This window comes from Polypterus senegalus, chromosome 15, assembly GCF_016835505.1.
Source record: "Polypterus senegalus isolate Bchr_013 chromosome 15, ASM1683550v1, whole genome shotgun sequence".
In the NCBI taxonomy this organism is placed as follows: domain Eukaryota; kingdom Metazoa; phylum Chordata; class Cladistia; order Polypteriformes; family Polypteridae; genus Polypterus; species Polypterus senegalus.
The window spans coordinates 6,081,724-6,109,408 of NC_053168.1; the positions used below are offsets into that span (position 1 = coordinate 6,081,724).

Here is a 27,685-nt window from a genome sequence, read left to right on the forward strand (position 1 = left end):
CTTCTTTCCCATGCATCACATACGCTTGACAGGGCCTATTCCCGTCTAGTACTGGCTCAGTGGTTGCCACCAATATTTCCAACCTCAAGTTCAAATTTTTTTATCTGGAAGAGAGGAATTTACTCTGCCCACCCCCCACTGCACACCTGACCTATAGCTTATAACATATTGGTGGTTTCTAGCTTATTTACAGTAGATGCATAAAAATAAACAGGCCATAAACCTTTCCAATTTATCCCGTAGAGCGCTCGTGGCTAATAAAATTTCATACGTATCTCTTCATGTGCTCATAATTCATTTTGAATACATATCAATCAACAAAAGTTTAAATATATCCCTGCCACATTACTAGACTTTCAGATTCATTTTCTGTCACAGACTAAATTTGCATAAATTTAACAAGTTGTAGGTTGTCGCAGCCTGATCCCATGACATACCCAGTGACCCACTCCAACAAAATCTTCCATCACCCCGGTTGTGCAGTCTGACAGTCTGAGTTGAGGACCGATGAGCACTCAGCTGGAGGGACAATGCATAAAATAAAGAATAGCCGAGAGTTACTATTAGTGATTGAATTCAAGATGGACGTCTTTTGTCACAACAAGCTTTAGGGAGCCAGGAAAGTGTGCTAAATCAGTTCACTGTGACTGACTGACTGAAATGACAAAGCAATGGTCTTAAATAAATTAGGTTCATTTACATAACACAGTCAGGGGGCATTTCGGTTTACACCAATCGACATACAGATAACTGGTATATTCTTCAAATGCACCAACGTCTTAATATTATCTAAAGGTCCCAAAATAGATAACACATTAGACGTCTTGGACACGCATTTGCCTCTAATGAGAACCTTCTTATTAATAAATTCTTAAAATGTATTTAATTACTGCGGTGGGCTGGCACCCTGCCCGGGGTTTGTTTCCTGCCTTGTGCCCTGTGTTGGCTGGGATTGGCTCCAGCAGACCCTCGTGACCCTGTAGTTAGGATATAGCGGGTTGGATAATGGAGGGATGGATGGATATATTTAATAATGATGACCTCGTCATTCTCTTGGTAATTTCAGGACACAACAGGTACAGAATTTCAGGAAATTCACAGAGAGATCATAAAGCGTACAAGGATTTTTCTTCTACAACGAGGAATAAGGTATACGGGTGTATCGTACGTACAAAGACAAGAGGCACTCACCTGTCTGATGTCATTTTTTACGTACCACGACAGAATGGAACAAAGAAGAAGGAGCCGGGATTGCAGCTGAACGCATCATTATGATGTATGGATCTGTATTTTTGTGTATTTTATAGTTTGTTTTCGGATTGCTATTTTTCATATTGTTATATATTTTCCATTATGTTTAAATTTGCATACTGTGTATTTAAATTTGATTCCATTCCTTTTGCTTTGTGGGTGGAGCCACTCTGACATCACTCCTTCTGAGCCCACCCCCTGCCCATTCTGGCTATTTAAGGTCACAGCTGAGTAGGCTCTACCCACGAGCACATTGTTTGTGAGGAGTTGTAAGTATGGTTATTTCTCTTTGGATTTTTAAGTTTATTGAATTATTTTACTGCGGCGGGCTGGCGCCCTGCCCGGGGGTTTGTTTCCTGCCTTGCGCCCTGTGTTGGCTGGGATAGGCTCCAGCAGACCCCCGTGACCCTGTAGTTAGGATATAGCAGGTTGAATAATGGATGGATGGATGAATTATTTTACTTCTGTCTTTGGTTTTAACTTCTGGATTGTGGATTTCGACTGGTTTACTGAAGGGTTCCCTTTTAGGCAACTCCTTTTTGCCTTTTTCTACTCTTTTGAGCAGTTTGCTTGTATTTTATTTTACAAATAAATCTGTGATATATAAAGCGTCTTTGTTGCCCTTGGTGGTGACCCTCCTCCTTGTGGGTTATTGAATATACAGTATTTTGGGGCAATTCTTGTTGTTTTGCTAGCTAGTCTTGTTTGGGTTCTGCTAGGCCAGAAACCTGCAGTTAGCAGTTTCAAGGCTAACTGGATATGGGATGAGTTTTCCTGGGCAGGTTGGTTAGGTTAAGGCCCCGCTATTATGATCATTTTAGGAGGGCTCCCATCCTTTTTGCTGTGTCTGGAACTCCAAATGACATCACTTGTACCTGCAAAGCTTTCAGACTGCGCCAGCTCTGTCAGGCCGCATGATATGGCTGTGAGAAAAAGGGGTAAGCTTGCAATAGTTTGGAAATTTGAAGCTATGCTGGAAAGTCATAATGGAGTTGTGTAATTTGTCATGCCTTAGTCATTTAACCTCACATCCTCGGGTGACGAGATCAGCAGCTGCAGTTGGCATCCCTTCTGACTAGAAATCGTGTAATGTATCACCGGCTTTACCCACCTGGAAGAACATATTTTATGTACGGCAAACCCCAACTTGACAAAAATACACTCAGTGCCCAGTTCCATAAGGCACACCAGGAAAGTCTGTTACACCACTGCTCATAAAGTGTTTTCTCAGAGCGAATTTGTTAGGTTCACCGATGACCTTATTTTGCAGAATTGTTCCCTAAACATTCACTATGGGGCTGGCTTAGGCAAATTTTTAATTTTTTTTTTTCCCAGAGCCCCATGATGCTAAGCAAAGACAGCATGATATCAAAGAGCTGTGGCAGCCACGTTGAACGGGGTTCTCACCCTCGATCTGTGCTACTTGCCTGGTTTGAGTTGTACAGATGCAAAACTTTCACACATGTACTCCACTTTACACCTCTGAAAGACGTGCATCGTGCACGTATAAATAATTTACAGCGTATGCACGGATGCATGATGTCACTACCTGATTGGTACTCCAGCCTGAATTGCTGACCATAGTGCGAATATTATGAAAACAGTTTGTTGTTCTGCATAGATTCAAAGTATGTTATAATAATAATACATTTGATTTATTCGTAGTCGCTGTAACAATTTGACTCCAGACAGTCACAAAGGTTTGGGGAAGCCACCCGCATAATATGATCCTGGCTGCAAAAGGTTTGAAAAGTGAGTTCTTTACAAGACAGAGTCCAAAACAGAACTGATTAAGTGGAGGAAAGATATCGGTTTTAAGGGCTAGGTAAAGGCAATGATGCCATCCACACCGGAAGTGACATCTTCTGGATTAGAAGTGATGACGTCAATAGTGTCCCTGGAAGTGACATCATCAGTGGCACCGGAACCTGGTGAGATTTCCCAGGAATGGTCTGCAAGAGACTGAGAGAGACAGTCAGCACACTCCGCCACCCCCTGGTCTGATGTAGTATTACAGTTACTTATGCCCTTTAGCTGCTGTGACAGCGCCTTTCTAAACACTCAAGGACACAGAACAATAGATAAAACCCTCATTATAAACAAAACTAAAAATACAAAAATTAACATCAGACAGAGCAGTTGTAGTCAAAGAGAAAAAGCAGTCTAAAACAAATGAGCTTTAAGTTTAGATTTGAAAAGTGTGAATGAATCAATGTTTCTAAGCTCAGAAGGTAATGAGTTCCATGGTGGTAAGACGGATGAAGGGGACAGTCAAGTGGATAGAAGAAGAGGATCTAAGGGTGCGGCAGGGAATGGCAGCATGCAGGAGGTCGGACAAATATGGAGGGGTGAGGTTGTGGATGGACTTAAAAGTTAACAGAAGATTTTTGAATTCAATGCAGAACTTAACCGGAAGCCAGTGAAGCTGCTGCAAGGCGTGAGTGATATGGTGAATAGAGGATAAGTGTTGTGTCTTCCCTGCTTGGTTCAGCATGTTATGCTCCTCACTATGGAGTACAGATCAAGCAGTGACAGGGACAGCACCCTCAAGTATATAATGCTGATCCCTTGCACCACAGGCTCTGTGAGAGTTAGGTAGAGACATAGAGATAGGAGCTTGAGATACACAGAGAAAGATAAAGGGCTCTGTGTATTGTGGACTTGAGGAATAAATCTCAAGGAAGCATCAGAACAATTCAGACAAGAACAGGCCGTTTAGCCCATCAACGTTTTTCCATCCTATCCACCTACTGTATATACTCGCCGATAAGTTCTCCTGCAGATAAGTCTGGACTTGATTTTACAGTATAATTTCTGGTATTTTATAATGTCAGTCAATGCTGAAAACTCACGCTATTGGTACAAGGGATTACGATAAGCTAATGCCCACCTGAGAGAGTCCCCACGGAGCACACTGCCTTTTTTTTCCTATGTGGGCGTGGTAATGTGCTGTATCAGCGTGTGCTCCTAACCTCTCTCTGTCTCTATTGTGCCTACGTGACCACACGGTAATACCCAAACTATTTCGAAGTAACATTTGCACTGAGTTGTATTTTTTGTATCTCACACCCTCATACACCTTTATCGCAAGAGCATCCCTTATCTACGATGGGCCGGTCGATCAGAAGAAAATATGAAGCTGGCTTTAATTTAAACATCGTTGAAGTAGTGAAAGACATTGGTAACTGCGCTGCTGCAATAAAATTCGATGTGTCTGAGAAACTGATGAGAGATTGGAGGCAGCAAGAAGATGGTAAAAAAGAAAAAAAAATTAAGTGTCGCATTTTTGAACGGCGTATAAGTCGGGGTCTAATTTTATGATCGATTTTTCGGGTTTCAAGACCCGACTTATACGTGAGTATATATGGTAATTCCTGCAAAATAACATCAAGTCTAGTTCTGAAGCGTTCTAACGTCCTACTGTATACCATCCTCCTTGGTCACTTATTCCAAGTGTCTGTGATTCTCTGGGTGAAGAAAAACTTCCTAATGTTTGTGTGAAATTTACCCTTCACAAGTTTCCAACTGTGTCCCCGTGTTCTTGATGAACTCGATCCACTGGACTTAACTCCCTTGATAATTTTAAAGGCTTCAGATCATGTCTCCTCTTCATCTCCTGTAAAGGCTCAGCTCTTTTAATCTTTCCTCATAACTCATCCCCTGTAGCCCCTGAATCAGCCTAGTCGCTCATCTCTGGACCTTTTCTAGCTCTGCTTTGTCCTTTTTGTGGACCAGAACTGCACACAGGACTCCAGATGAGGCTTCGTCAGCACGTTATAAAGCTTCATCATAACCTCCTTTGACTTGCACTCTACACATTGTGCTTCAGTATATAAACCTAACATTCTGTTCTAACATTCCACATTTGTGCCTGAGGACCCCCTGTTTTATTCCATCCAGCTCCTGTTTTTAGCCTAATTAAGTGAGCCGTTATTTCCCAGTTTTTGGGTTTTGGAGACGATGTAGAAGTTACAAAGTTTGGTAAATTTGATTAAAATGTTCTAAGAGGTTATATGGGATAATGTCAGTCAGTCAGTCATTATCCAACCCGCTATATCCTAACACAGGGTCACGGGGGTCTCCTGGAGCCAATACCAGCCAACACAGGGCGCAAGGCAGGAACAAATCCCGGGCAGGGTGCCAGCCCACCACAGGGCACACACACGGGACAATTTAGGATCACCAATGCACCTAACCGGCATGTCTTTGGACTGTGGGAGGAAACCCATGCAGACACGGGGAGAACATGCAAACTCCACACAGGGAGGACCCGGGAAGCGAACCCAGGTCTCCTTAATGAGGAGGCAGCAGCGCTACCACTGTGCCACCCTGGCGCCTGGGATAATGTAGTTTTTGTTTTTTTTTTCTTTTTAATAATATTTTCCTCTCCATTTTCATTCTGCTTTTCCAGGTGTTCCGGTTATTTAATCCATTATTTACTAATTAGTGGGTCTGACGCTAAAGTAGTTGTAACCTTTCATTGTTCAGTGTTGCATTTTTATCACTCTTTAATTTAACATTGTTTTTTTTATCAGTATGCTGCTGCTGGAGTACTTGGATTTCCCCTTGGGATTAATAAAGTGTCTGTCTATCTATCTAAAAAACACTTCTCAAACAGCAAACACTCAAACTTTTTAAGCAATGTGAATTAAAGTAATTTCTGAGGCCCCTCTGTGATTAGGGGCCCTGAAATTGAACCTTCATTAGTTTCATAGAACATGCGCCCCTGACGGTCCACTCCAAAGCAGCTCTTCAGTTTCTCCATCCCCGTTGACTTCAATGCATTTTGCAGAAATCGCCCATCACTACTGACCAACCATAACAGCAGAGCTTTTGTGAATCTGAAACTTGAGGGAACAAAAAGACAGAGAACTCCATCATAGAAGGAACTAAAAAATGCATATGGTTGTTAATCATGGAGAATTTTTCAAGACTCCGACTAATGTGTAGTACCCACCTGGATGATGAAACGGAAGACATTTTTGTGCCAGTACGGTAACCACACATTAGCTGTTAGGTGGTGAAGTGGTGAGGGAGGCAGCCAACTAGAGAATGGGGATGATTAGGGGGCCAGAATGACTAAGCCATGGTGGGCAATTTAGCCTGGACATCAGGATACACACTACTCTTTACAAAGGATGCTTTTATGACCACAGTGAGTCAGGACCTCAGTTTTACATCTCATCCGAAGGACGGGCACCATTTTTACAGCACAGAGTTCCCATCACTGCATTGCAATCCACTTTCAGACCACAGGGAAAGTGTCCCCTGCTGGCATCACCAGCACTTCTTCCACAAACTACCCAAGCTTTTCCTAGATGGGAAGTACTGGTCTGGCCTGAACATGCTTAGCTTCAGGTGGATGATCTCTTCTGAAGTGCAGGTGGTACGGCTGCTTACTTACATCTCCAAGTCAAGTCAAGTCAAGTTGGGGGGCATGCACTGGTACAGCGCGTGGCCGCAAACATCATACGACGAAACAGCTCGGGATCCCCAGGCAGACACGCAGTCCCGTCCCACACTCCGGAAATGATCTTCTATCTGCTGCAGCCAGGTGTTACGTGGGTGACACCTTGGCCTTGGTCCAGCCACTCGGGTCCCCAACAGTGAGGATCCTACGAGCTGGAGCACCCTCGGGGAAATGCACCACATGGCTGTAGTGCCGTAACTGAATGTGCCTTATTCGGGACTCCATGAGCAACCGCTCATTTGACACAAAATCAAACCAACAGGACCCTGGGATTTTCCGGAGAAACACAGTACATCTTACATCTCCAATTTTGCTTCAAGTGCTAAAATTACACTATATTATAGTAGACACTCAAACTTTTTAAGCAATGTGGACTAAAGTCGCTTCTGAGGCCCCTTTGTGCTTAGGGGCCCTGAAGTTGAAGCTTCATTAGCTTCATAGTACATGAGACTCTGGCAGTCCACTCCAAAGCAGTTCTTCAGTATCTCCATCCCCGTTGACGTCAATGAATTTTGCAGAGATCGCCCATCACTACTGACCAACCATAGCAGCAGAGCTTTTGTGAATCTGAGAGTACAGGGAAAAAGACCGAAAAACTCCATCATAGAAGGAAATAAAAAACACCTATGGTGGCTATGGTGGAGAATGTTCCAAGACTCCGAACGGTATATTTTATAACGGTTCGTTAAAAAGAGCATAGCCGTTTTAGCAAACTGGTACATATTGTAAGGTCACTAGTGACTTCTTCTTTTTTCCTTCGCCGCCTTATTTAGAAATGATGGCAAAGCGGCTAAGTTTCTGCATGCCCTGGAGGCGATGACATACCGCGTGATGAAACCATTCATTCGCCGCATTTAATGACTAGTGCGGCGGTCGGAGTGCGTGACAACTCCAGACGGGGATGCTCCATACGAACGAATGGCATGAAGCGTGTGACGATTTAAAAATAATAAAAAAAATCTGCAACAACAAAACGGCACAAGACGGACCAAGGAGCCGATCGTTCCTACCTCTGTCCGTCCCCACGCGTCCGCGTAGCGTAATTGCAGAAAATCGCGCGAGATACCCGCCGCCTATGCAGGGCAGCGTCGTGAAACTTTATGCTTTTTCTCTTCTTTAAAAAACCAGACACACACACACACACACTCAACGAAATGGGCGACCGGCTCAGCGGATGTCTGCCGCAGCTCTACGCTCACGCCAACCTTGGGAATTCGCTGTAGTGGAGGGGCACCTCTTGCGAGGGGCGTTCGCCGCTGTTTTTCTCCAGCCAGGTTGCAAAGCCCCCCTCACCTCATGCATCGGTACATTTTATTCACTTCATTCAAATAAGATAAACCTGTTTTGCCTCACTGATTATACCTTCGCATCCCTCATTCCTTAATAAATTCATGGATTATCACAAAACAATATACACGACAGGTTTATTTATTATTATGTTTTTTGTTCGCGCGTGTCCCACCACGCCGGACCACGCACATTCCAAACCGGTGAATAGGTACGCACAGCTAACACGTCGACTGTATCAATGCGCCTAACCCGGGCTTCACTTTCCACAAGGGGTAAAAAATAAATAAATAAATAAAATGAATTAACAAATTTTACCGGTGTTTACAGTTCTTCCATATTTAAGACTAGATAAATAATCGTTGGTGAGCAGAATATTCAATAACAATACGCGATTTGGATTTGATTTGTTGTGGGGAGGGGAGGAAGTAGTGACGGATCTATTTTCTTGTCTTGTGCGGAGTGATACGTTCAAGGAGAGGTGATTATAAGAACCACCCTCTCTCCCTGTCGCGCTCACACTCTCGCCGCCGCCATTTTAAGGCTGTTTGGTTCGTGCGGAAGCATCAATCTGGTCGCTGTTTTCTTCTTTTTTTTAAACGGGGAGGAGTAAGTTTTTCGAATTCCGAAGGTGTTTTGGCAAATCTTTACGAAATTGCTTAAAAATATATAAGGTTTTGGTGTGCTTCTGACTGAATAAGAAGAGGGGGAAAGGCTGTTTGTTGCAGGTAGGTTGAAAAAGATCGACTGGAGTCGAGAGTTTTTTTTTTTTTATTAACTCTTTCCTCCAGAGGAAAACAAAGCCGCCCGATGGTTCGGTTAGCGGTCTCAGTTAGAGAGGAATTTAAAGAGTTCACTATTCTTTTTTTCGCCTGTAAGACTTCTTCTCAAACGTGTTATTTCGTGTTTTAATTACGAGTGGGAAAGTTGTGTATCAAGTGAAGCGATTACTTTTTACTGTCTAGTGGCAAATCTCCGCAGCGGTGTATTCGTCTTATTAAAGAAATACGCTTTTTTTAAAATTTGATACGTTTTATAAACCTTTTAAAGAAAGTTTTCCCAGTTATGTTTCGATTGGATTTCTTCTTTATTATTGGTTATTGTTAAAAGTATCCCAATTTTGGCTTTACGCGATACCCTGCGTTTCGACCACTTCAGACCCACAAGGCGATTCATAATTTTTTATTATCAAAGTGTGTAAAATCCTATTATGTTGCTGGCTGTTAACTTAAAATAAAAATTCTGGTAGTTGCAGTCCGGGCTGATCTTTAACCCCGTCTTAACTTTGTCCAATTGGCTTTTTAAAAGTAAGTGTTCTCGGGGAGGCACATCGATAATTCTTTCACATAGTCGATTCTTCCGATTAGGCTTAATTTATGATTGAAAAAATGTTCGTTTCTGAAAGTGTAGTTCGTTTTTGCCCAAAGACTATGGTCGTCAGCTTATTCGTCCGTTTAGTTAATGAGTATTTTTTCCCCTCTAACACAAAGGCCTTGGATTCCGGGAGTGAACTATGAGCCGTTGTGATTTAAAAGGAAGTCATTTAGGAGACGTCGAAATAAGTCTGGAAATGGTAGATTCATTGCCTACTGAAAACATTGGGAACAGGGGCGGGACAGGGAAACGGGAGGCGGAGAATAAGATGCTTTGATCTTCGCTGGTGCTGGAGACTAAACATTGCAAGGCCAGACCCCGAAAATGCCTTCAGCAGTGCTTCTCCTGGTCGCCAACAGTTTTCGTTGCTGCCATTTGTACAGCGCATAGTCTTCATTTTTATGTCGCGCCCCACGCACACAACACAACCCGGACCTGTGTGAAGCAGAGACGAGTTGAATTCGACTTATTTTTTTACGTCGTTTTCCGAACAGTATTGAAATATTAGTTGTCGGTTAACAATATTAAGAAGGCTTAACGGTTGTGTAGCGTTGAATGTGAAAGACTCGTAGGAAGAAGCCAGGATTCGCTTCCTTAGTGTCGGATTAGAAGTCTGTTGCACAAAAAACAAGAATTTAAGCGAGGAGTGGTATGCAGTGTCTAATTTGAGGGGCAAATTTTCAGTATAATTGTCATTTTGCTTGACTTCTCACTACATTCATAATGGCTAACACAGTGTAACACCCTCACAAATTTTTAGAAATCTCAATTTAGAGTAATGAATGCCAAATATTACAGTACTAGCAGTACCTATTTGGCCAAAATTCAGTGGGCATTGAAATGTTATTTGACTGATAGAATTATGTAGTCTGAAATGTGTTTGCATTAGGTCATTTGAGTTTTTTTTTTTCCCCTCCTCCTTTAAGGGTTAATGGCACTTGGGTCTGCTGTAAGCAAATAAGGTGCAAGAATTTAGTTGATGTGCTGCTTGTGAGTGTTTAGTGGATTTGGTTTACTGAAACACCATTCATTAATTATTGCACAGACCTCTGTGTTCTTAAAAAGCTATACTTGCATTTACCTGATATCTTGCGACAGTGCTCAAAGCCTACACTCTGGGAAGAGTGCTGTACCAAAGTCTTATGTGAATTCATATTATAGTAAACTCATTTTATGTACTTATTTGGCAAGTCGCATTTTAAATGCAGTTCGTTGGTTTTTTTTTTTTTTTAATATAACATTTGGGAAGTGACTTGCCCTCGTGGTCACAGCATTAGTAGCAAATATGAACCCACAACCGCAGGTTTAAAGCCCAAAACCCTAACTGCCATACAACACTGTTTTAAAAAAAAACACATTTAAGAAACTTATTCTTTAGTCACAGTAATGGTCATCTAAAGTTTTGATGGTAGGTTTGCTTATTCCTATGCCCCAGAAGGATCACAGGGCCAGCAATTTTGAATGCCAATACTGTAACAGTGGTATTTTCTTGTTCCAAGGAAGTATCAGTGGTAGTTATTTAAAACTCTTGGAAGGTAGGGGTGTGCATATGCATCAGTCAAACTTTACTTTTTTTATCATTAGAAGTTGGTTTAGCAAGTGAACTGTATAATCTTGTGGTTTTAAAGTCCAGTGTACAGCATTATATACATGTATTTCAGAATGTCTCTTGATAAAACCTTTTTTGGTTACTGGATTTTTGTCGTTTGAGCAAAGCTTATGCTTAATTGATTTTATTTTGTGTTGTATGCCACAGGAAACGAGTGCAACATAATGTTTTTTGTATAAAGGAAGATGTAGTAATCACTTGTTGATAAAATGTTTGTTTGATCCTCATACAAAGCAGGAAGCACAAAAGTAATTGACCAAGAGTTGAGAGGAAGGATTTTTGGAATTTTTTTCTGTGGTCTAATCAAACCACCTCCACCTTCCTGGAGGGTTCTGTGGAAGCAATGCAACTAGTATTCTGATTTGCTCCGATTTTTGCTTAGATCACCAGTATGTAAAAATTTCTCTTCAACTTGTTGGAATTTTTTTTCTCAAGTTTTCTAGAGGTATGGTTTTACCTTTCCATCATGCGACTCTTGGGTTTTTTTTTTGTTTGTTTTGGTTTTTGGTCCTGCTTTTTTAGGAGCTAGTGTTACTTAGTTTTAATATCCCAATGGATACTCGACACTTCATTGTGTATTAGTCTTAAGGTAACTAATAAACTCGTAAGTATTAGACTTTCTCATCATTACACTCTGCTTATGTGAAATAGTGAGTACCTCTCAGGAAATTGAAAGTTTGTAGTGTTCAGTGTGTGGTGCCTATTATGTAAATGGTTGAGTAGTTTAACAAATGTGAGTTTATGTAAGTTTTCTCCAAGTGTTTCTGAGTTGGTTATGTGCATGAGCCAGTGCATAGCCATTTTCAGCCCAGTTTGAGATGTCATGAGAGGCTACACAATACCTGCAAACCCATCCCACCTATGCCACAACATGCGACCCTGTGCTAGATTAAAGGCGCTTAAGAATGTTCTGTTCCGTTCTTAAGAGGAGTGCTTCCATTTAATTTAAGTAGACCATTGTGCTTTAATGTAGGGTAGGCAAGCAATTCATCTTCACTTTTATGTTTTTCTGAAGTCGCATAGCCCAGTTCAAGGCTGCGTTAGTGCAAAGTATTTTGTAGAAGTGCTGCTTTAGGAAAAGAAAGCAAGTATTAAGTGGAATGGAAATCCATGACACACAAGACTGAAAAGCAGTGTAGATAAGCCTTCAAAGTTTCCACCTCACTCATGTGTTGCCTTTCCTTATTGTTTGGAAATGTGTAGGTGCTTGCATCCGTCTCAAATTACTAATGTTTCTTCAGCTGAAAGTTTAGCTTGCCAGGTAACTCAATAGAAGCTTAGTCCTGTATCATAAAATTACTGTCAAGCATAAATTCTGAAGTTGGGATTGACAATGAAGAAACGGCTCCATGTTTACAGGCAAACTTAAACTTTTTTGGAGAGCTTTTGTAACCTCACAAACTAAATTTGGAAAAATTATCTGGACTCGTGACTGTTAGACAACAGTGTTTGTCTTTTCAGTAATTTTAAGGTGTTGCCAGTCAGCTTGTCTCCATTGTACAGAGCTATAGGAGTTAATATGTAAGTGTAGTAATGCAGCATTAACTTGTGTTACATAACCGTCCAATGCTGCGCACTGAGCTTCATGTTCTTTTGACGTGTGTCTGTGTGCCGTCTTTGCATACACTTTTTTTTTTTTTTTGTTCTGTATACCCAATGATATGCAGTTTTTTATATTTGTATTCAGCAAGCAGAGCCTGGAATTTCCTGATGCAACTACAAATCGCTTATTTCATAAATTGAAGGTTTAACTGTAGGTTTTATAAACCTCATAATGGGTCACTTTGTGCCGACAAAGTTTAGCGTCCATCTTTAATTACTAAAGAGAAAATGAAGCAATAGTACTAACAAAGCAGGCACTGTCGTATGTAAAACGAAGATTATTCAGGATACTTAAGTTTTTGGAAATTGTTGTTTTTAACAGGTTGGTCAAGTTTGGCTTTTAAATTTGCTGTTTCCATCACTAAGTAGATTATACTGACTGGTTTAACAATATTTAATGAAAAGTAGCACAATGTCTTATTTTTTTGCATTATCCCTCAGTTACAGCTTTGCAAAATTTAAACCTCATTTCAGAATTCCTGTGAAAACCATCCTTGTATTCAAGGTATATTGTGTGCAGTGAAGTATTTGTAGTGACTTCACTAACTAATTTGGTTTCTGAAAATTCAGTTTTGCTACAAGTTTTTGTTCTAGCGCTAATGCCTTTGGATTTCTATTAGTGTGGTCTATCTTATGCTTTAGAGCATCATTGTGATGAGAAGTGTGAACCAAGCAGTGTAACAATGGCCTTTTTAACATTGGATTGTTGAGTTGCATATACTTTATGGTGTTTATTAGACTGACCCATCTTGCCGTATTTTGGCTTCCCCCAGTCAGATGGAGGAGTTCAAAACAGTTGCAACTTGTTGCTAGTAGAGTGTACCAACCCTGTATTTCTGAGCTGCCAATACATGCATTTGGCAATAATTGGAACCATTTCTGTCTTAAAACACATGCATTTTATAGTTATGCACGTCTTGAGTAAAAGGGGTCATTTCTTGTAATTCAAAAATGTGTCCTGGTCATTGCCTTAGCTTGTAATAGGCAAAGAGGCTATGCCAGCACATTTTCATCCTGTATTTTTTGTAACACAGAGGTTTTAGGTCAAGTTAAAATTGTGCACTGCTGTACCTCGGGTATTTGTAGGTATGAGTAGATAGTTTTGCTATGTATATTAACCATTCTCCTAGGGTTTTGAAAGGATGTTGTAGTTAAGGCTATTGCTTTACCGTGAAACATCTTGACGTTTGAAATTAAATGTATCCTCACAAAAGGGAAAATTGCTGCCGTTGGATAAGTCTGTTCACAATTCCACAGAAGTGTTCAGCTTGCACATGTTTGAACAGTTTTAAGTCATGGTCTCTGTGTACCAGGTATATAACTTTATCAAATTTTACAGCAAGAGTTTATACAGTATGTTTCCTGTAAGTAATGTGATCAAATGTTTATCAAGCTGAACAACACTTGTCAAGTGGAATATAAATCATCAGGCACCTTCACTTGGGAATGACTCATGCAGCCATCTTGTATAGTACATGCAAGAATGCTGTTCTCTTGTTTCCACAGTAGGGCCCTCTGGTAAACACTAGTGTATAGGTGGGAAACAGTTTACTAAGCATCTAATTTTGGAATCTTTAGTCCTTGGAAAATTTCCAACTGCATATTGTTTTGACTAATTTGATATTCATTTCTTTTCAGTGTTTCAATTTTGACATTTCAGTTTTCAGTAAGATTGAGTGCTAGTTTCAGAACAACATTGCTGTTGGGTACCTTTTGGGTGTTAATCCTGTTTTCAGGTAGTTGATGCACAGTGGCCATTTTGATATTTTAATCACTGTGCCTCTCATTGAGGGATTAATCTGAAGACATTGTGTTGTGATGCTTCTATATGAAGCCCTTTATACAAAATCTGTTCTCTCCATATACATTTCAATTCATAAACTCTGCCAAACCCTTTTAATCATGACATTTTGTATGCAGTTTTTTTACTTGGAGTAGGCAAAAGCATTCTTGCTTAGCTTTCTTTGTTTGTCGAGGTGTTTGCTCTTTACTGGCTTGTTGCAATAAACTAGAAGTATGCAGAATTGTACATTTTGTATAGGTTTTTGCACTACCATAACTTAGTGCCACAAGGTTTGTTTCGCCGTTAAATTGTTCACCCGGAGACTAATGCTGCGTTCAATTTACCTTGGGTGTGACGTCAATCCCAGCTCGGATATCCAAGGTAAAAACATTCCAGGAAAACCTTTGTGCTTGCTCTGTCGGAATAAATAGCAGTTGCCACAATGTTTGGTTATGTAAAATACAGGGTAATGTGTTAACATCGGAGAGAAGTTGAACAGTACTATGGGCATTTTAATGAGACACTACTAGGCAGAATTGCTAACTGTATAATAGATTTTGCTGAAGTTTGTAGTGTGTTGGAATTTTTGGATTAATGTCATGATCTAAAGTTGGACAAACTTGGACTTGAGGCACCAGCCCCGAGTTTGAGTTGGAAATCCCCTGGAATGCCCCCTTAATTTGTAAAATTCTGGCTTTCCACTTCATATGGAACACAGCATTTGACTTAAGTTGTCTTCATCCCTTTAGTAAAACATTAATGAACAACCCATGAAAGCCTCGTTTCATAGTTGCTCTTGATTATCCTTGAATCTTTTGCCTGTCTATTAAATGGTCATCAGTAGTTTTCAGCCTAAGACACTAGTAAAGCCAAACTAGCTTTATTTTTAATCAAAGTAAAAGTCTAAGCTTGGGTACATTAAATGTTCTGTTGATTGTTGAACCACACTTTAAATAGCTTTGCGTCTTTATCATTTGCATGATGTGTCCCAGAGTTTGCCCTGTTGCATCTGCATTAGGGGTCAGCAGAGCGCTTCTAAACCATTAAAGGCTTTGCCTTACTGCTGAGCCACAGCTGTCGGCATACCCAGTGGCTATCCTAAGGCCTTGTACATTTGGTGCTTTCTCTACACTTGTATTTTGATGTTTAAATATGATGTTTAATAGGCATTGTGGTGTAGTGGTTAAGGTTTTGGACTTCAAACCCATAGGTGGTGGTTCTAATCCCACTACTGACATTGTCCCAGAGCAAATTGCTTGTTCTGCCTGTGCTCCAATTGGATAACCAAAAAGAAATGTAACCAGTTGTATCATAAATACTGCAAGTCACCTTGGATAAAAGCGTTCGCCAAATAAGTAAATGTGAAATGTCAATTCTGGAAGAGGGTATCATGCCCCAGAAACTAAAGCTTTCACTCATTTGTTTTTTATAGTGTCATGATTTAGGTGGGGATGTTAAGGCTTAAGGACTACATTAGTGTCAATCTGCTGGTTGTTTACATGGTTGAAACTTTAGTGTTCAGGATTTTCACTAGTTCTTTCCTCCTTGGGCTGCATATTGCTATTAGTAGTAACTAAACCATTGTTTATGCAAAGGTCTGCTTTTATAAAAGTCTTTACATTTTGTGCTGTTAACACTCTGCAACTGCCCTTCAGTGTACAGTATTAGCTGTTTACTAATGCTTACTAAAGTAACAGTTAAAGTGCAATTAGTTTCATTTTACAAACTGTACAATAGTGACCTTTAGAAACTGAAATATAGATTAACTTTATTTTAAATTTGATTAGTTAAGAGTTCCTTGGAAGCATGTATCTTTGTAGTTCTTTACGCAGTAACTTTTTCTATGGCTTATGCTTGTGAGCTCATCCAGAGTTCTGTAGCACAGGACTGACATTGACTGCAGTAAGTAATATACTATTGAAAGCTACCTCCAGCTGTGGTGATTTCAGGTGGCCCCTGAAATGACAAACTTGCACCTTCCTGTGACCTGATTCTTTAAGCAGCTTGCACAAACTTTCATCTTCCTAACCCTGAAAGTCTGTCTTCGTGTTCGTCCTTGTGTAGAATTCGAAGTCCTAACATTAAGTTACATTTAAACAGATTAATCTTTGTTTGTCCTAATAAACAGTGCTCATGTGAGCAAGTAGTAGTCTAAGTTGCTCTGCAGATGTTTTGCATTCAGAAGCAAAATAGATGCTTTCACCAATAAATGAAGTATACCAAACCACTGGCACATGCTAAATAAGTTTCACTTAGAAAGTTGATTTGCTGCAGTCTACCATATGGAAAGACCTAACAATAAAAGCAATAATGACCAGTAGTGTGTGGAAATAACAGGGTATTTACAGCAATGTAGCAAGACATGCTGCTAATCAAGATGGTAGTTTGGCAAGGCTTTTGCTAGCTACATTGTGTTTGTGTAAATTTTTTTGAAAAGAATTTGCAAGCTTAGACCAGCTAGTCATGTGGTACATTGTAGTTTAAATTCTAATGTAGGTGAGGATCGTCCTGCATAATGTATATAATCAGGTGAGCTCCTTAACAGCAACTGTGATAGCCGTGATCCAAAATATTAGTAATTATCAATGTGTAAAGCATCGTGCTATGATTTGTATTCGTGACAATTGCCACCCCTGTAGTAAACCTATTCCTGCATTGCTGAAGATTTCCAGTCTGTCTTGCAATCTATTATGAACCACACTACAGCTTACTGGTAGTTTTTGGCTCATGAAAGTACAGCTCCTATCAATGTAGTAGTTTAACTAAACATTTTGGGGGTAAAAATATATACCATCAGAGTTCAAGAACTATTTACAGTAAGCTTGAAGCTAATTGTAACCATCCTCCTTGGCGGTATTAAGGGAATTGTGTAGACACACTGAAGGAACATCATATAATCACTTATAAGCACAGAATAATGTTCAGGAAAATTGTACTTTTTAAAGTATACTTATTTTATAATTAAGCCCTATAGACTGCAGTTGTCTGCCAGAAGATGCAGTTATAAATTACTGTGTGCAGTGTCTCTTAAAGGAGCTGTCTGCAGTTAAATGGTGGCAGAGTTCCATGCCTGGGGAAGATAAATTGTTAAATTCCAAATGTTTTAATGTTAAGACTGCTCTTGTACAATAACCATATTTTGACTTTCAATAGTGATGCATGTCCTCATTTGAGAAACATTTTTTTTTTTATATATATATAAATCTGTCTACAACCTAGTAGTTTGGCGGTGGCATTTTGATTTGATACTTGTGTGCAGATTGTAAAGGCATGATCCATGGCTTTTGTTGAGCTTTAATTGTGCAGTTTGAGGCTGGTCCAGTCCGTTTTTCAAATGGCTTTTTTTGGACGTTTCTATCTGTATAGAGATCATTGGATTAAAATTGTTTCAAAGTGTACTTTTTCCCCTTTTTAGACTATATAGCACTGCACACCAGATCTGTTTGACATTCCATTGCCACCCATGTTTGTTGTTTAAACCTTTCCTAACTTCCATGAAACTTTGACCTTTAAAACACTGAATTCCCTGTGAAATGTTATGCAAAATGAAACAAATTCACTTTTTAAAGTAAATAGTAAATTGGGTACCTTTTTTGATTATTTTAAAATGTTTCTGTTAATTGTACTCATTACAGTTGGTATTTTCAGTTGGTGTCATTTTTGATGCATGTAATCAGCAGAATCTGAGAATAAATATTGCATCTAATGTAAACCCCATGAGTGGCTTATGGAACTGGTTTTAGATGGTTTCCTACTCCTACAAGTATTCCTTTTGAGTGGGCATTGAACTCCCAATACAGGGTATCCCAAAAATGTATACACTGGTTATAAATACAATGTTAAGACACCACTGCAACTAGTGTCATAAATTTGAACTTGCTGCAGAAATTTGTCATGTAACTTCAATTAGTTTCACAGCAGAGGTCATTTGTTGACTTTGAAAGACTGGAACATCTCGGCAGATTTTTGGCAAGACTGTTTCTTTTACTATAGTAGTGCATGCATGCCTTTTACCACTGGATGCTGTGGCTAAGGATGTCATAAGAACAGATATTTGGACACTAATGAGGTGCCAAAGTTCCAGAAATGTAATGGTGTACCAGGTTTTTACAGTATCAGTAGTAATAGGAAAGTTGATAGAATGCAGGTAGAATACTTTGGTAGTTGAAATTTTAAAAATGGTTTACAGTAGTGATGTTACAAGTACTGCATCCACATGTCAAAAACACACGGCTGACTGGAAATGATTGTGTGGGAGAATTGTCATGCAAGTATCATACTTTATAGCAACAGGCTCACTTTTACCCCATAAATCTAGTTCAGAAACTGATTTGTGTGCTATTTGAGTGAAATAACAGTTCGTCGGATTAGGTATGGTAATTTTAACTCCTACATTTGTAAGGGGATAAGACAAGATTAATCACTTTAATAATGTCCTACACTCTGAACAGACTTCACACACATTCTGATTGTATGGAGCACTTTTACAGATGTCCAAGCATACTTTCATTTTTCTAGCTGGTGTATATGCTTCAGGGTTGCAGTATTAAAGCGTTGCTAAATTGGCTGATCACAAACTGTTTCAGCCCATGTTTTTCTAAGCTTTACAGTAATTTAGTTTTCAGTGCTCCTTTATGCAAAGTATTATAGTAGTTAAATCAGCTTTTTTGTTTTGCAGCAAACTTCCTGCAGTGAAAACACAGAGCTGCAAGTAAAGGCTCGTTTTAGCAGTACAGACTCTTCTCTCTAGCAGAGTGAGGTGATTGGAATATTAACCTTAAAGTGAGTAGTTTGAGAAAAAGGAATCTGAGGAGTAGTGCTATGCAGTTAGACAAATGGCAACAAAAGCTACTTTAATGAATTCAGACCTTTTTATTTTGCCCTTTTAAAATGGACATTGTTTCAGTTGGGACAGTGAGTGCAAGTGCAGCTGCTGATTTTTTTTCTTTTTTTTTTTTTTACTGGATGAAGAAAAGGGTAAAGAATTTGAAATTGCTTAGTAAATAGGCTCATTAACAGCAAAATGTATCTTATTTTTAGTCTCATCTCTAACTTCTTAATATTTGATACATTTGTGGCTTTTTATAGATTTGTACCATGCTACTTGTCTCATACACCATAAGTTTTGGTAAGAAACAAGTACTTTATAATTATAATTGGTAATCCATATTTATCACCAAGAATTGATTGTCTAGCAGATATACTGAGGGGGGAACTAAATTTAGTAAACGTAAACGGCAAAAAAGCTGTAGTGCAATTTAAAATGATTTAAAACCTATGCATGTGCATTTACATTTATGCAGTGTTTGTCTGTCTGCAAACTGTTAGGGAAATGGTAAACTATTTTTAATTACTCGTTTCAGATAGGAATGTTACCGTAAAAAATTAAATGACAGCTTTTTTGACATGCAATATGGATGCTCATTTTTGTATATTAGTGTGCGTTTAAAAAAAAAAGAGGCCTAAGGAGGTTTATGGATGTGGTGAGAGGACATGCAGGTGATGGGTGTAACAGAACAAGATACATAGGACAGAAAGATAATGGAAGATGATCCACTGTGGTGACTCCTAACGGGAGCAGCCGGATGAAGACTAAAGTTTGTATTTAGGAAATCTTTGTGGTCGATGAACAATAAGTCTACAGAAGTTCAGTGTAATTGAACAGTTATCTATGGTCTATAGTTTAATTATAAAAATACACTTTAATATAGGACATAAGGTAACTATGTGGGACGTGGCTAGGACAGCGAGGTATGAGAGGTTCTTTACAAGGCACATCTTTGTATGTCTTCCTATTCATACTACATATACTGTGTAAACAAACCCATAGTCGTTAAAACATAGCAGGACAAGTGAAACTAAATAGCCAGTTGCTAAATCTTCGAGCAGTGAATTTTGTTTTGGCTTTTGAAGGTGTAAACGAATGTTTATCAGTAACCCATAAGTGAAAATGCACGTTTAAATTGTACACTGAAGAATGTAATACTGTTCCTGTTAAATACAGGTAATGAAAGCCCAAGTAATTTAACTCTATTTGTACTCTGGCATAATCGATAGCAGTGTGAGTTGCTTAAGAAATCTTAAACGGCAAAGCAATGGCCGTGTAACAGGACTTCAGATATGATAAGTTTTTATAAATTAAAAAAAAACAAAACTACAGGATGTGTCAAGTCTTTTAGGGCAGATGTTGACATTCAGGGGCAGAGGGCACAAAGCTATGAACATTGATTTTTAAAAAGTTGTAGGTAGCCCCTGTTTGCTAGGAGGACTTTTAGACTCCCTCTGTGTGCTTGAGTAGCGCAAACTGTCTAGAATATTAGTGTTGGGCAAGAGTGACATGAATGCAATGCAGAATACTCCATGTGTGGTGTTTTTGCATATTGTGGAATCTGACTCATAACTATCAAACTCCGGTTTTGATGCCGGTGATCTGGAGATGAAAAATCAAAGCTTGGTACCTGCATTAAGTGATCAGTTTCCTTACCTGATCATGCATCTGATGCACCTATGCAACATTTCCCTTAGAGGACTACACAGACCAAGATTTGTGGGGTCTAACTGGCAACTGGACTTCATCAAATTATGCCGTTTGCTAGTGGACAATTCCCAGCCGCTCGACTACTTCAGGCTGTTGTCTCACTCATAAGCTGAAAGGCACTTGAGAATTTTGGAATTCACTAATTCAGCAGTTACATGTGTAATGATTGAATTTCTTTATTATGTATTTTAAGCAGTGATAGTTATTGGACAGTGTCGGCATAAATTTTACAATGTGCCTATGCCAAGGTAAATCTAATAGCACAGGGTTCCAGCATAGAGAAAAATCCCAATTTGCCTGTGAACCTGTTTTTACAGTCGAGATCCCCATCTCTGCCACAAAGTAATCCAGCATTGTGTTGATTTTTGAATGCCAGTACTTGCAGTAGTATCTAGTTGATGGATATTCAAGTTTAATTAATCACTGTTGGTATTATTGAAAAGGCACAATAATGGATTTTAAAGCAGCAACTGGAATGTTTTTGCTGTTGTCATTGGAAGGTATTGAGTGTCTTCAGTATTGTATACAGATTCTGACATTTACATGTATTTAAATTGACATTTCCAGCCATTGCAGCAGAAAAGGAGTTCCACTTGAAACTTTGTACTGTCTTGGGTAGATGGTGGTAATGCCTTTTAGCTTAATGACATTGGCATAGTTGCTATTAAAAGGAAAATGGGACAAATCCCCCTTTTTAGTGGGGGTGGAGGGGGGGGGTATAATCTTAGTGTGATGTGTAGCCATTTTCCTGTGAATCAGCACTGATCTAATGAGGAGGAGGAAACTTGAAATCAAAAGAATTTGCATAGATTTGAATTTATTTTTTCTGATCTTTTGTAAATGCTTAGTTTAATGGTTCTCAAGTTTAGGTGTTGATATGGGTGTGTTTTCAGGTGAAGTAGAAATGTTAGTTGTCATCCTCGAGCATGTTTGGTTGAGCTTGGGCTAAATTAAACGTTGGTGGCACTTTTGGGTTATAGAATTATATATAGATATAGAAATAAAAAAATCACTAAGGCAAGACACCCATGGAAAGCATGCCGGAAGGGGTGTGGATTCACTAAGCCAATGATGTTCATAGAGGCATGTTTCTCGCGGAGGTGAATCGCCATATGCAGCGTGTAAAATGGTTTGTGAGGGGTATCTCATGGGATCCTTAAAACAATCCTTTACAACCGAGGTTAAAACACAATGAAGTAAGCAGTCTTTAAAAACCCGAGTTTTCGGTTACGATGCACGACTGCCTGCACCATAACAAACTGTTTTACACGCTACATACAGCAATTTGCATCCGCGACAAACATGTCGTCTTGGATGCTCCTGCAGGAACCCGCAAAGTCTACGTGAGTCACAGGTGCATCTGGACTGCGCAAAGACGACTCAAGTGACGAGTTGGAGGTGGGCACATGAGCAATGGTGGTCTGCCAGTTTCAGCCACGGACGATTGTGTGTTGGTTCGTTCCGTGCATTGTTACAATGTTGCTTTTCTTGCTGATTTATTACATTACCGATTTTTTCAAATATTAATTTTCTCCCTGTGCTTAAAAATCATTTAAAAAAAAGGCCTGATTATGCGGCGTATGGTACGCTGCGGGTTGGCTAGTAGACAATATAAAAGTTCTTATACCCGTCTAATGGATTGGCCTAGTTTTCTATTAACGATTTATGAATAAATGCTTAAGGTGCCCAGAGTTGGAGCTGCTAGCTCGCTGTAAAGTTTAAAATTTACTAGAGATCAAAAGGCTGTTGGGTCAGTTACCATCCAAATTTGGAATACAGTGGAATTTTTGGCAATATAATTGGTCATTAAAGTCTCACAGTATGACCAAGCCCATACCAGAAGTTGTATCCTGGTTTATAGTTTATTTGGAGGCGCCTTTTTCAAATTAAAATACTATCAAGTTGCTTTAAAGCAAGTCTCTTCCCTACACAGAATCTCAACAGATGCATCAAGTGTCTGTGCAGTATTTTCAGCTGAATATTCAGTTTGATTTTCATTAAAACTCACTTTGATGTACAATGTCCTGAACACAATTTGCTATTCTATGAGCAGTATAGATGAATTCATAAAGAATACTTTTAAGTAAAACGGCAGCTGTTGAGAAAATTATGAATGCATATACAATTGACTATACTTTCATGCCTACCTACTGCAGATTATAAGCTTTGTAAATTTCTCTGGTTTTCTTTTTAGTCTTTTTGGTGACTGGGTTTTTTTTTGTTGAAGAAATCCCTTCCTTTGCTCCATTTGCATGAATATATGGAAAATGTGTGAAACTGATTACAAATTTTCATTTGCAAAGTCTCGTAGGTTTTGTTGGTAGGCAACATTGATTTTGGAAGGGTCATCTCTGCAGAAAAAGCTGTAATATGGGTAAACTTGCAGTAGATCTGAAAGCCCTCCTTTTATATATTATATATAAAAAAGTCCTTATATAGAAAGTACAACTAAATTACTATATAATTAGTATTTCTGGCTATTGTGCATCCAGTAATGTAAGGTTACTGACTGCATATGAAATACTTGCTTCAGCACAAAAGTATTTAACCAACTAATTGTAGAAATTGACAATTGTCTGTCACTGCTTTTTAAATTTTTCTATAGTCTTGACAAATGAGAACATCTTTAACTGACCTGCTTGTTGCTGCCCTGTGTCACATTTAAACATTTCAATTAAAATTACTTAGTAAGAAGTTTAAGTGCCAGTTGGAACAAGTGGAAACACTTGACTTAAACAATAAAGTGTACAATTTCTGTAATGCATAAGCCTGATTGCCCACGCTATGAAGGTAGTCAGTAAAATGTATATACTGGCTTTTTGAATTTTAAGCTGTGGAGGAAGAAACTATAAATTTAAGGTTTACTTTCAGTTCATTGTGAAAAGTGGATTTTGTATGTGTTACATGTTACTGAACTAATTTGCACCAGGGATTTGATGGTCAAATTTTGTAGTAGTCTATGCAATTTCTCCAGGACCTATTTTAACTCCTTTTTGTTTTGATATTCACACAATTGCTGGTTAGAGCACAAGTTGCATACTTTAAACAGATACTTAAGCACATCTCTGATGTTATGATGGTCAAAGTAGCCCCATTTTTCTGCATTCAATTTTTAAGAATACGTTTTGTTAAACACATTGTATTACAAATGTTAGTACTGAGCTTTCTATAATGCTCTGTACCCTCTTAAGTAGTTTGACAAAACCAAAATGAATCCAATACTTAAGAGCTTTATGTGAAAACATGCAGTTTGCACTTTAATTCCCAAATCTGGATACTTCAAAATTAGGACTGTTTTAAATTATACTTGTGAATTTACAAACTTGAATAATTGAGGGGAAGTTCACACTGACCTGCCAAGACACTTAAGCATTAGAAAATGTCAATGTCCTAAAGTTTTCCTGCTGATTAATTTACTACAAAAAGCTCCATATTATTCAAACCTCTTAAATATAGATAAGTTAATCTGCAAGCACCTCGCTAGGAATTGAGTGCATTTTTTGTATTTAATTGAGACAATGTTTTTAGTATAATTTTATATTGGTTGACAGTAGGACAGGATGGTTTTTCCTCTTAATCGTTAATGTTTTTTTCCCCCCTCCCAGTTTAATCGGGTCATGTGTATAGTCAAAACCTGTTATATAAAAGATGGAGATGAATGTCATTTCACTAAGTTTTTTGCAGAGAAAGGTGAACTTCAATTCTGGAGTTTTGGATATGAAGAAATTGGATGTTGAACAAACAAATGTAAAGTTTGTTTAAAATGCTGAAACTTTGAAATACAATCATTTTGCAAATAACCAGAGGAGTAGTACAAATGCAAGAGTACTCCACATAAAAAGCCTGACCCCAACTGGCAACCTCTTTGTTTTGTCCCTGCTTTATGCTCTACATAAGGTGTATTTTATTATTTCCTGTTAGACAGCAGGATTGTTAGCAAGAGTGTCCATTGTATGGTGGTTTTCAGAAGAATATTCTGGCACTGTCCATGCCAGTTTGGTTTAAATGACTAGATTGAGGTTGGTTGAGAAACAAGCAGGCTGTCTTGCTGGTGAAAGGAGGGCAATAAATGCATATGAAGAGTTTCCTCACCACAGGAACTTTTCAGGAAATATGTTCCTGTGTGATGTATGCAGAATGTGACATGTGAAGTAAACAGATTTTTTTGGGGTGGGGGATGGGTTTTGGAAAACCATTCAACCTCTTGCTGCTTAAATTTTCAGAACACCATACTGCATTACTCTTCATATTGGCCTCCCAGAGGTTGAATTCATGGCGGTTATGGTGTCACTCCTACCTTATTGCTTTCAACTAAATGTGACTTCATGGGATAGATGTTCTTGTAGTGGCAGCTATAAAGATTAATGTTGTGCATGGTGCAGTTCTCCATCTTTACCTCTTTAGTAGTGCAAACTACTAAGATTTGTACAGTGACACCAGTACTTGTGGTCAACTAATCACTCTAATCTTACCCACAATCATTCCTGGTTTAAAGAAATGTGCCTACTCTGGAATAGGAGTCAAAGTACCAGAAACTATAAATGGCATGATATTGTGTGGTGGTAATGCCTCAAAGTTCCTGAATTTCCTATGGTGGGAAAGTGTAAACCAGAAGGGACTCCTCTACTTGCAGATCACTACAGACATAGTTTGAGCTTGCAGAGCTGCTTCCCTCTGCTACTGCTGGTTGTATGAAGAAGCAAACGAAAATTGACTGGTTTTTTGCAGATATGCTTAAGCTATAAGGAACAGTGAAGCTTGCAAAAAGGAAAACTGTATAGGCGAAGTTAAAACGCATTACAAAAATTGCCACACTGGCATTATCCAGATTCTTAGAATGTTAATAGCATGGGAGTAGGGTGTAGTAATCTGCTATGCTGCAAGGTATTGCATGCCTGCAGTCTGATTAATCAGTCTGCATTTTGTTACATTGATAGTGTTTGATATGACCTAAAGTGAAGAAATGTAAAATAAAACAATTCTAAAATCCAGGCTTTAAGAGTTGTAATTGATTGATTATTGACATTGAACTGGTGAGGTGTCTGTAGGAAAGCATCAGGAAAAAGCCGAAGTGGTGGCCTTGATTGCTCACCTACACCCCACCATATTGTCAGTGAAAGTTTGACCAAAAACACAATGGTTGATTTGTACACTGTTGGTCAGAACTTGCTCCCAAAATTAAAACTTGACTAAAGAGAAGATAATTGGCTCTTATGGAAGACATTTGAGGAAATTACTGTTGGCTCTACACACAGTAATAAGAGGAGTACTGAAAATGTTTAAGAGGAGCACTAGGATTAGTGCATAGCAAATAAAGTGGAGTATTTAGTAGGGACTAAAATGGAATTTGTACAGTTTGTAAAATTACGTCGGGGAAGCTTTGATCCCCGTTGGTTTGTTTATATACATTTTAAATATTTCTAAGAATATATTTATTCTGCAGAATATGAACACTATCCTGTTTAGAGATTTGTTGAAAATGTTTGTGTAGTCCATAATTTAGTTTTGCTATCATTCAGTCCTAGTCAAAAGCACCACTACGAAGGCTTATTTTGCAAGAAGTAGACATAGGTCAAACTGGGTGTATTCAGTTACATGCATCATTAGCCATTTCTGCTATTTAAGAACATATGGTATTTGGTTATGGGTTTCTCAGATGTAACAGCCTCTGGTTGTATGACTTCAGCTTTACTCGGAATGGGAATGAACTACGGTATTTGGTAAAGTTGTGTAGTGATACTTGACAAATTAAGTGTAATTGATTGCTCTCTTGATGTATGTGTAATTGCAGTAACAAATCAAGCTATACAGTTGTGGAAACTTAAGATTTAGTTGAAGAAATGAGTAAACTTTATAGTAGTGCTGGAAATTGCCCATTTAACAAATGTTTCGTCTATTATATGCAAAGTCTGGCTTCTGTTTGCATGTGTGAAGTGGTGCAACAAACTAAAGAATTAGTGACTGGTTTGCATTTTAATCATGCCTGGCTTTACTTTCCTTACTGGAGATGGTTTTTGAGATTCCAGCCAGTATGCACAATTTTCTGTAGAATAAAATCGACCTGAATGAATAACTAGTAGGAATTTCTGCTTTGTAATGAATAAAGGTCCTGGATTTATATTGTGGAAATTATACTTCTGCAGAAAATCAATTAGGCAGTAAATCTGTACAGAATCAGTGCGATACCCACAAAGATTTGCTTCAGATAACTATGTGGACATTGCTCTTCATGGAACACAACATTCCAGACATTCAGTTAATCTTGGTCTAGACTTACGGTGCAAGCTTATTTGCAAAGGCATCCAAAAAGGATCCTGCAATATGACCATATGTGTGTTATATCTATCTCTATCTCATATTTCTGAAAATGGTACTAGCTTGTTTTAGGCAGTAGCCCATGTCACAGTATAACCATCTTCAAACTGTTTGTCTTGAGAAGGGTTGCTAGGAAACTGGAGCCTATCCCAGCAAGCATGGGTGCATGTATTATGTTGGACCATCATAAAATTACTGTTCTGTATAGCCAGATGGTTAAACTGGTCTGCCACATACTTTTTCTGTGCATTCCATATTGGTTATTAGCCAGAGGTTTTGGTATAAGGTGTTGGGAATACTGCTGATGTCATTTCTTCAGTTTGCTTGTGTAGGAGTTGCTGCTTTGTGTAAATTGTTGGCTTGATAGAACCCACTTTCCTACAACTCTTTTTATGTGAAAGGTTACAAGAGTTTAGGGGAAAGTACTTCATCTTAATCAGGTTTTTTGGATTTGTC

The 27,685-nt window shown here is 38.8% G+C and overlaps 1 protein-coding gene across 3 annotated transcripts in view; it reads left to right on the forward strand.

The window, feature by feature from the left end:
• The first annotated feature begins 8,526 nt into the window (after positions 1 to 8,526).
• ctnnb1 (catenin (cadherin-associated protein), beta 1) overlaps positions 8,527 to 27,685 on the forward strand; it is a 28,619-nt gene continuing 9,460 nt past the window's right edge. For 2 of the 3 annotated variants that reach the window (XM_039737559.1, XM_039737561.1), the window contains exon 1: positions 8,527 to 8,736. The gene's annotated coding sequence lies outside the window, so the exon portion shown is untranslated. The remainder of the gene's footprint in view (positions 8,737 to 27,685) is intronic. The other variant, XM_039737560.1, reaches the window with a different exon arrangement.